Genomic DNA, 10,439 nt, shown 5'->3' with positions numbered 1-10,439 from the left:
GCCAACCCAACCATCTGCTTTTCTTAGGTTGGAAACTGTTTTTAGGAATAGAAATTTCTGACTTTTGACAACTTGAAATTCTTCAACTTCTATGATAAGCAGTTCTATCAAATGATATTTTATATTATTGTGGTTTGCTCCAGTCCTTCATAATTTTTTTCTGTTAGAATTCGCATTGTAAATTTTATTCTTTATTTGATCTTAGTATATATATGTATATATATGCATATATATACATATATGTATAAAACAATTATTTTGTTTTATTTTAAATTTTTTTCACTTTAATGAGAAAAAGAATAACAATGAAACAGTTTCAATATAGGTTAGTAGGACATTTACAATAATTATTACACTGCATATTGTTGTCATCATAGTAGTAATTCAGAGGACATGATGCAGACATGATATCTTATCTAAGCAATATTAGTACAAACTTTTATTTTCAGTGAACTAATTAAGAAAAAGTAGCTGTTTATCTATCCTAACTCATATATATATATTTCCCCCAGTCCTTCCTAATTGACTTGCCAATAAATTCTATACTAGGTCTTTCTATAGAGAGAAATTCTGAATGCATTATTTACTTCCAAATTATTCCCTTCTTGTCCTTTCTTGATCTCTGTCTGTCTGTCTGTCTGTCTGTCTGTCTGTCTGTCTGTCTGTCTGTCTCCCTCTCTCTCCCTCTCTGTCTCTCTGTCTCTGTCTGTCTGTCTCTTTGTTTGTGTCTGTCTGTCTGTCTGTCTGTCTGTCTCTTTCTGCTGTCTGTTTGTCTCTTTTTTTATCTACTTCTATTTTTCTCTCCCTACCTCTGTCTTTGGATCCTAATGGCAGTTAAATTGCTTTTCTTCCATACAGAATGAAAAGGAGAAAGAGGAGGAGGAGGAGAAGGAGGAGGAGGAGGAGGAGGAGGGAGAGGAGAAAGAGGAGGAAATTGAATGCCTCTGTCCTGTTCATACATGGACAGAAACTGAAGGTTTCCCTCAAACTACTTTTAGAGCAGAGGTCCTCCTCTTTGTATGGAAACACAAAGATCCTGTGATAAGCATTCTCCTACTAAATGTTATTAATTTACTTGTCTTCCCAATGAGAATTTAAAGATCAAAATTTAGCAAAGTACGGTTCAGTTAATATATACTATGAATTGAAGAGGCTTAATTACAAAGGAGTGACATTATTTTTATATGTAAGATTAGATTCATATTTAATATGCTGCCATCGTGGGAGTTTTAGCTAGAGAACTTTCTCTAATTTAGCAAAATTTCATACTTCACAGAGTGAAGGGCAGGCTTCTGAAGTGCAAAACTATTTTTCTATTCAGATTGATATGTTTTGTTCCCTTAGTATTCTGATCCAATATCTCAGGGAAGACACAAAACAGCATGTGTAATAGCTCTTGAGTGTAATGCACTTATTAGCAAGGTTACAGATTAATACTTAAAGAAATATATTTTTTGGGTTCACAGCAAAAACTCACAACTAACCAGGGAGATTGTTCTAGAATAGTCTATCTTTATAAAGGGGTGTATGCTGACTCCATTGGTAAGTTCTTATCTTTACTTTATAAGACTGTTGAATATGGTTTTTTGTCTCCATGTTTATCGGCAGTGCTTATGCACCTTAAATTCCCTTTGAAAAGTTTACTAGAATAATCATGGTATGTGGTGTGTGTGTGAGTGAGTGAGTGAGAGAGAGAGAGAGAGAGAGAGTGTGTGTGTGTGTGTGTGTGTGTGTGTGTGTATCTGTGTGCCCAAAGGGAGAATTATTACTCAGTAGTTTAACATGACAGTGGTGAGAATTTATGTATCCCTGCATGTGTTATGTATTTAAGCTTAGGCGCTGCTATAGACTGAGTGAGTCCCTAATTTCACATCTGGAAACCCAGCCCTCATTGTGATGGCTTTAGGAGCAGGCTTAGAGCTTTTCTTCTTCAAAATAAAATAAAATTAAACAACAACAACAACAACAACAACAAGGAATAGGCTTTGGGAGGTGGTCTCATAGCATCAGAGACTCTGGGAGTGGGATTTATGTCCTCAGAAGGAACTGAAGAGACTAGAATTCTTCCTTTTTCCTGTGTGGGAACAATGAAAAGGTATCGTTGAGGGCTGTGAAGAGGCCCTCAACACATGTCAAATTTGTCAGTGCCTTGATCTTAGACTTCCATGCCCCCCACCATGAGGATTGTATGTGTATAAGGCATCTAGTGTATGACATTTTGTTATAGCTCCCTGAAGAGACTGATGCCTATACCTAACCTAATTGTGGTCTTGTCTTACTTTATTTTCACTGGGCTGGGGGGGGGGCGGTTCTGAAAGGACACACATCACACGGCTCTCAGAGAGTCCTTCCAGAGCTGGCTACTGTTTTCAAATATACCCTCCTCAGGGGCCTGTCTATAGTGGTGCTTGGGTCATCCGAGTGAACTGTGGTCTACACAGATTGGTGTGCTTCATCAATTTGTGTGTTTACACATGAGTAAGAATTAGTTTCCCTCTGTGCTGGAGCTGCCAGGCTGGGAAATGAAGAAGGCATGTCCGCAGGAACAAGGAGCCCGACCTGCTCAGAGGTGGTAGATATAAAAAGGCGCAATGGCCGTGGGGGGTGCAGAGATGAAACGGGAAATCAGAAGCAAAGCAGAAACAACAGTGCACTCTATGCCAGATTCATGCCAAATGCTTACCAGACTCAAACTCTTACAGTCCTTAGCGATGCTATGCAAGTTCTATGATGATGCCTATTTTACAGGAAGGTTGAATAGCTCAATTACCAAGCTACCAATTGGTAGAACTGGAATCCAAACCCAGCGTTTACCTGCACTACATTTAAAGCTCCAAGCCATATACGCTCCAGCAAAATACTGCCACTGTATCATCCTTTGGGTGGATCTCTACTGTTATTAGTGCCTTAGAAAATGACAGCTTAAAGGATGTGTCATGGAAGTACAGAATGTTTAGACTGGCCATAAATCCCAACTCAAGGAAACCAGTACAGACATAGAGATCTGTGAGAATATTGATTAATTTCTCATTTTTCTCATTGCTCAACCTCATTTTCCTGTATGTGAATGAATGTAATTATACAGTTGTGGTATTATCATTAGGATTAAATGAGATAATGCATGAGAAGTGCCCTGCTCAGTAGTTGGCAGAAAGCAACTGTAGAGAAACAACTCCAATTTAATGACAATTACAATGAGATGTTCCCAGATAACTACAAGCTCAAAATTTCCTCTCCCATTTGATTCTATGTGAGTAAATGATTGATAATCGTTCTTCATCGTGTGGTTATTTGTTTGAATAAGGGCCACGGAAGTTGTGAACTAAAATCAACACCAATAAAACTGAAAGGAAAGAAAATTATACAAATGTCTTCTGAGTAATCTAACCCATCTCTGACTTCTCTGTAACAGCCAGAGTGCATAAGTAGCATCATTTAAATTGCTTTTTAAATCATAATAATACTTTGCCATTTTTTAGAGAATGATTCCCTTTGTAAAGATTTCTGAGTGCATTGTTAAAATATTTTAAAAACTCACAGGGTGGATTCAAATTACGGCTTTCCCATGTCCCATTCTTTGTCTATGCGGCCCTGGCAAGTCCAAATATCCATGTGTCTCTTTCACATCATCAAACAAATATTTCTGGGCTCAAGTGGGTGGAAAGCACAACGTGTCTAGCATGGTGCCAGGCCCTTAGGACAGATTCTGTGACAACTAATTTTCCTTTGCCATTACCTTCAAAATGAGACAAAATCTACTCAGAGAGGGCTATATTTTGTATTCTTTCTACAAAGCAAAAGCATGTCAGAGAAGCTTCAATATCTGGGTATCCTGTCTGTTGTATCGGTCTGAGATGAATCTCAAGATCCTCTCCCTTGCTTTCTTTAAGACTGATGGTTCCAGAGCATGAACTGAAATTTTAATTGTAGGTTTATGATTTTTATAAAGGGAACCTTTCAAAGATGAGAGGAAACATGTCTCGAAGCTAGCTAGCTCTAATGCACTAGGGAAGATGTTGCTGTCATGCCCAAGGCAAACTTCTAGGGCCACCTTTGCAGCTCAGAGATCTAAGAGTTAGGGACAGGCTGCCAAGAGAGCTGGACCAGAGAGCGTACATTCAGCTTCTTCCAGCCCTGGAAAGTGGTCGACCCAGCCCAAGCATATTGTTGGTGTTTTATTAAAAGGGTTGATTTGGGGAATGTTGTGTTTGCCATGCGGTGTCATGCCTCGAAGCCTTGGTTTCCAGCCTTTATTTATGTGCCTAATTGTTGCTATGGAAATTCAATATTTAAAGAGGTAATTATTGCTGATCTTGTTGCATGTGTCCGTTTCTGATGTCCAGCTGTTAGCTCTTTAGCTCCAGTCTAGCAGATTAATTACTGCTATTGATTACTTTGAGCTTCTCCTTCACACCTGCAGTCTATGTAATTAGCTGGTGGCCTCCTCTGAAAATTAGGAGCAGTTTCATTCTGGCACTTTGCCATTTCCCAGCCATGTGCACTGCACTGATGAACAAAAGCAAATCTATTTTAAATAGAGATATCTGGGTAATGAACTCTTTGTGTTTTTGAACTATCCGTGGATAATTCAAATTACCCTCTGTTAGCAAATATTGTACCTCATTTGATGACTATCTGCAAAGAAAGTACTCCAAAACACTGGTTTTTATTCCCATTTTCCACCTTGCAGAAATTTGCTCCTGTGTGTGGTTTAAAAAAATCAAAACAACTTTCTAATTCTGCTGCTGAGAGTATTGGGGTACTGAAGGAGGTTTCTTAATGGAGCCCTGTGGAAGCAGCCGAGCCTGCACTCCTGAGTAGCCAAGCACCCAGGTATCGGTGCTCTTCCTTTCTTTGGGTTCATATTTCTGCTCAGAGATACGCCTCACCATCCTCGGGAATCACTGCTGTGTTTAGGGAATAAAAGTTCCCTATTAAAAATAATTTAGTCAGAGGTATGAAAGCAGCATGAGTGGAGTCTTTCCTTTCTTCTTCCTCACTTCATTTTGGTGAGCAAGTTGTTTGTCCTGTGTGCTCATTGCAAGGCAAGTCTGGCATTGTCAAACATTAGCATCTAGAGCTCTGCATTTGACATCCTGTGGTAAAACTCTCTCATCTGTTGTAGGCTACAGCCACGCACACAGGGAATACGAGTTGGTAGAGGAAATGGGCGTGGACTTCCCAAGTAATGACATGCAGTGATTTCTACCACGGCCAGCTGTTCCTTTCCATGCCAAGATGGTCTGACTAATGTTCCCTTTAGCTGTTTAACTTGTGCTGAGTTATTATCCTAAGGGTTATTGCTTATTGTTGGAAAAGATAGTGTTTTCATCTTGCCTATCAAATGCATCTGCCAAGTTACATTTGATGCTTCAAGTGGGTAAGTATGTCCCAAAGCCCACTCACCACATGGAAGGAAAAAAGTTCAGAACGTTATCACTCGTCGGAATGACAGAAGTATCATTCCACTTATGTCAAGCACAGATGTTGGGTTGGATCATGTCAGTGTGGTGTTGCTCAATCCACTCCAAGACAGCCTCTTTGGGGTCAAGAGAATAGGACCCTGTGAGGTTCAGGGCATCAGGTGGGAGATGAGTATTTAGTGGAAGAGCAAAAAGAGTAGCGGCATTCACTCGTCAACTCAATGAAGCTTTGGGACATCTAATGGGGAGGCTGAACAACGGCCCTTTGACCAGAAGGTCCCCAGCTGGAATCTCATCATTTCTACTGTTTCCAGATTAAAATTTAAATTGTGTGCTGCCATTTGGAGGCCTTCTGGGCAGGGTCTCACAGAGTCACCAGTTATTAGGAAAGCCTCCTATTAGCACAACCCTAAAAGCTATTTGAACAGCAGCCTAATGTGATTGTGATTTCCAAGGACCATTTGCTGTTATTGCAGCTCTGCTTGGATATGAATGGAAGCAGCTAAGTGAAGTCGCCTTCTCACAGTACCGGAGAGGAGGATCAGAGGCACCAGAGAAAGACTGAGCTGCTCGTAAATGTAAATTCACCCCAAATAAATGATCTCTTGTTTCCATCATTTGGACAAGGTCATCTCTAATTCTGGCAAGTAACAACACACGCTTTCCCTAACAGGAGAGTAAACTTCAGAAACTCATATTAACTATTATTTCGAGTCAGCTAGAAATAGGAACATTTTGAAAGCATAATTTTGAAGGGCTACTAGAGGAAGACCCAAAGGGATAGTTTCACATGATATTCTTTACTTATGTCCTGTCTTGGCATAGATGGTTTTTCTATGAGTGCCACCACAAAATTAAACCTGGGCACCTAAGGTACATGTGACCACACATGATGGATTTGTCATGAAGTCAAGCATGTCACAGATCTCTGGTGTTTGCAATCCTTTAGCCTTTGGTTTTTCAGCCATAGGAGAAAAGAAATGATAAGATATCTAGTTACATTTTTAAACAGAATCTTAAAAGGCCGTTAAGTTTTTTAAAATCATGATGAAAATAGGAGTATTTAACATTTTATTATTTCACCTTTGAATGCACTAAAAGCTAATTTAAAAGCTAATTGAAAAATCATCTAGTGAGTAATACAAATAGTATAACTGGTAAGTCTGGGGTGTTTATTAGGTGTCAGAGCACGTGCTAAGTGCTTTGAATGCGTATTTCATTTCACTTCATTTTTAGTTTTATTTTGAGGCAAGATTTCATTATGGTGCCCAGGTTGGAACTGAGCTCCTGAGCTAAAGTGATTCTTTGGCTTTATTATTCTGACTGTACTACAGGTATATGCCACGGCGCCCAGGTTACACCAGTTATTTTGACGCTTACAGGGAATCTGCACTTTTGGATCTACTGCTCTTGAGATCTCACAGAGGAGAGCATTGGAGCTTGGTAAATGTGGAACTTGACTGTGGTTATGTCTAGTAAGTGACTTCATTCTACTGAGCCAGAACTCTACTGACATCTCTCGCCCGCCCCCAGCTGTATAGGCTTGGTAGCATTGGCTCAACTTACACAGATTATTGTCTGAATTAATCCAGTGAAATATCCACTTGTAAACCCTGTTCTCCAAAGAGTTCCAAGATTTTATTACTTTTTCTGAGTAGAAAGCTTACTGAAACGATGTGGGAACAGAGCAGACCTTATCCTCATCCATTCTCATGTGGGAAAACCTTTTGCTAAGAAAACACAGATTATCATTGATTCCATTGTGGAAAATACAGGAAATATTTTCCCAAATGTCACTTGCTGTTTCCTTTTGGTTATGTACCAGTACTTTCATTTTGCTATCATGCCTGAAAAATTCACTTGAATGAAACAGTCGGATTGATGTCTCTATTTACACACAACACATTCATATATATGGAATAAGTTTTTGCACATATATGCATACATATATAGAGTTTTATGTATTTGTGGACTCACACAGACATGCACACACACACTGTGTTTATAAGATGTGTTAGGTCAGGACCTTTGAGAGAAGCAGCAGTCAAGGCTTCAAGTGCCACGCATGTGTAAACTCCTTTAGACTTGATGAAAATATCTTCATTTTTCAAACACAAATTGTTGTTCAGAGAAAGGTTATTTTATATTTCTAGCAGTCATTATATAGTCTTCAAGAAATTCTCTTGCAAAAAGAGAAATCAGATTTTTTCCCCTTTTCTGTAACTACTGATGTCCCATCTCTAGCATCAAATCTCACTTTAATGAGCTGAAACTACATTAACAAAATCTTCAGCAGGTAAATTGGCTCAACCTTGGCTTGATGATCCTGCTTAGGACATTCAAAATTAATTTTGTTTTGCTACGAGCTAATTTATGATTTTGTGTTTATTCACAAACTGTTCAATATAAAAAGCAGTAGGAGACGAAGTAATGAATTATTCTACCTTCCTCCTCACACTCTCAGATACTCATGGCAGCAAGGGAGGGAGGGGACAGGAAAGAAAGACTTTTGATGTGAGATGCCTGATTATTCTCTGGTCATATCAGGCAGTCTTTAGCTGACAGAAACATACACAGACACTTGAGGGCACGCTAATTACTATAATAAACTTTTAGCTTATTGATTGCCATTACAATTTTCTTTACCAAACTGTTTTTTTTCTTCTCTTCCTTCTTCCCTTCATTTTCTTCTTTTCTTTCTCACCTTTTCTTGATTCTTCCTTTCGTTTGCCTTCTTTCTTTCTAGATGAGACCTGGCTAAACATCGTCATGAAACTCCCTTCCTTTGTAATGGATATTACCTGGCAGCTTGATAAAGGTGTGATACCTTAACAGATGTGATGAACCTCTTTTCTGTGGCAAAGGTTCATAATTGATCTGTACAATTTGAGAGAGAAGAGAAAAATCTGAGCGTTTTAAAGTAATTTACAGCCCCCTGGCACACTTGGTGAGTTTTTAATGAGCTTCTCTGGTTCCACAGATAGTGAAAGTTTTCTCCGCTGAAACGTAGGGCAAGTTGTCAAGAGGTCCTGCGGGGTAGAACACAGGAAGGAGGTCAGCCAGGGAGCGGAGTCGCGGGAGGTGTCGCATGGCACATGAAGCGCTGCTCTGCCTCTGCAAAGTGGTAGAAAGGCGAGCTGGAGAGAAAGCTGCTCCTACACAATTCCCTCTCCCTTTCTTGCCTTATTAACGCTGCTTTTCTTACAGTTCCCTCTGTTATTTCTTTTTTTTCTGCATTTTGCAGCCTAAAATGTAATTGCAATCCCTGCTGCTTTTGTTGCCAAAGTAAGAATATGAAATGTTCCTTCTAATACATAGCCCCAAATTTCCAGGCTTCTGTTTCATAAGCCTTATATTTTAAAATCTGCTCTTCTAAGGGCATGCTGAAGTCACATTCTGCTCCCCATCAGGACTGTTGATATTATAGTGTGAGACAGGTTAATCTTGCTGTGCTGCAAAAGATCATACTTCTTGAGATTCTGTGATTCGTTCAGTTTTTGCTGTTCTGACTCTTGTAAAGGACTAAATATCCACCAGTGTCATCTGTCCCTGTCATCAGTACTTTGCATTTACTAAAGTCCCAGATTTTCTAGTGTTCTTGTTTTTATCACTTGGACAGTAAGTACTGAACATGGAAAAACGGGGTTGTATCAGCCATTTTGAAATAAGCTGTTTACTCATGCAGGAAGGAAAGCAATTGTACGCGGTGTAATTCTTTTGTTGCGTGGTTTATGCGTCCCAGCAAGCTTCTATTAGATAGGATTATTTAAAACACTTGCTTCATTCTAGCCACAGCAGTCTGGATGGTGAACTTGTGTGGAATCAGTCATAAAATCCACTGCTAACTGGATGTCATAGGTATAAGGATGTTCAAAAGGTATGGTGTGTTTTTAAATAAAAAATTACAATAAAAAATAGTTTGTCATTAATCCCATTCCAAATACCCCCAGTCCCTTTGAAACACTTATCCGTTTGCTTGTGCCACTTCCAGGAGCAGTTCTGGAAATCCTCTTTCATGAGTATCTTTAAGAAGTACGATAAAATAAGAGGCGAGTGATGTTGCTGGGTGGCAGCCCACAGAAAGGCTTGTGAACACAAAGTCTGCCGTGGTACAACTTCTGACTCTTTTCCAAATTAAAAATGGCCATGAAAGGTAAATAGTTTGAGTATCAATTGAGGATATCAAGGCATCTGTGACAGCCCAACTGAAGACATTCATGAAAGATGACTTCCAGTACTGCTGCAGAGAGTGGCAAGCATGTGGGATGGGTGTATTTGAAGTGAGGGGGAGTATTTTGAGGGAGGTTTGTGGCAATATGTCTTTTTACTGTAATGAATTTTAAAATATAACCATTCACCGAACTTTTCACCATTCTACGTAATTGACAAGGTTGAGAAGAACTAGAGGAAAGTGGGGATGTTCAAAACACAGGACACTTGCTGGAGCAGTTCTTTTTTGTTTTGCTTTGTGTTAGGGGACGTTTCCAAGGTGGTGTGTGTTGCTGTGGTTCTACAGCAGCTGGGTAGGGCTCTTGTGGGTCTGGATTGATCTTTCCATTTGCATAAAGCTTCCGGAAAAAGTCGCCCTAGGTTGGTCAGAGAAGCACAGAGCCTGAGACATCTTTCCGTACTGACAGTTCTGTGCACGGTGAGAGACTTGAAGGAGCAGAGCTCGCTGGGTCAACATGCGTCTGTCCCTTGTCCTACCACCGCAGTGTAGTGCCACAGCCCAGACTTCTAGGAGGCAAGGCTAGAAGAGAATGGAGGCTGTTTCTCACGGAGTCTTGGATGACAGCAGAACGTCTGAGATTTTCCCTTACGTGCCCCAAACTGGGACTCCTGCACATTTTCATGATTATACTTTTATGCATACCTAAAAGAAAAAAAAAACCCAATTTTGAATTGAGAGTTACTTCAGTGATTTCTATTGAGAAAACTAATGAATGTGGATCCAAATTACAGGCTAAAAATGTTTATTTAAAATAAAAACTCCCTAGATACTACCTGAATGCTAAC

General features: G+C 39.6%; 1 pseudogene; it reads right to left on the bottom strand.

The window, feature by feature from the left end:
- Positions 1–4,892, bottom strand: part of LOC101566113 — a 12,922-nt pseudogene extending 8,030 nt beyond the window's left edge.
- Positions 4,893–10,439: the final 5,547 nt, after the last annotated feature.

This window comes from Octodon degus, unplaced genomic scaffold, assembly GCF_000260255.1.
Source record: "Octodon degus isolate 3935 unplaced genomic scaffold, OctDeg1.0 scaffold00023, whole genome shotgun sequence".
Classification (NCBI taxonomy): Eukaryota; Metazoa; Chordata; class Mammalia; order Rodentia; family Octodontidae; genus Octodon; species Octodon degus.
This window is presented reverse-complemented; position numbering and strand designations above follow the sequence as displayed.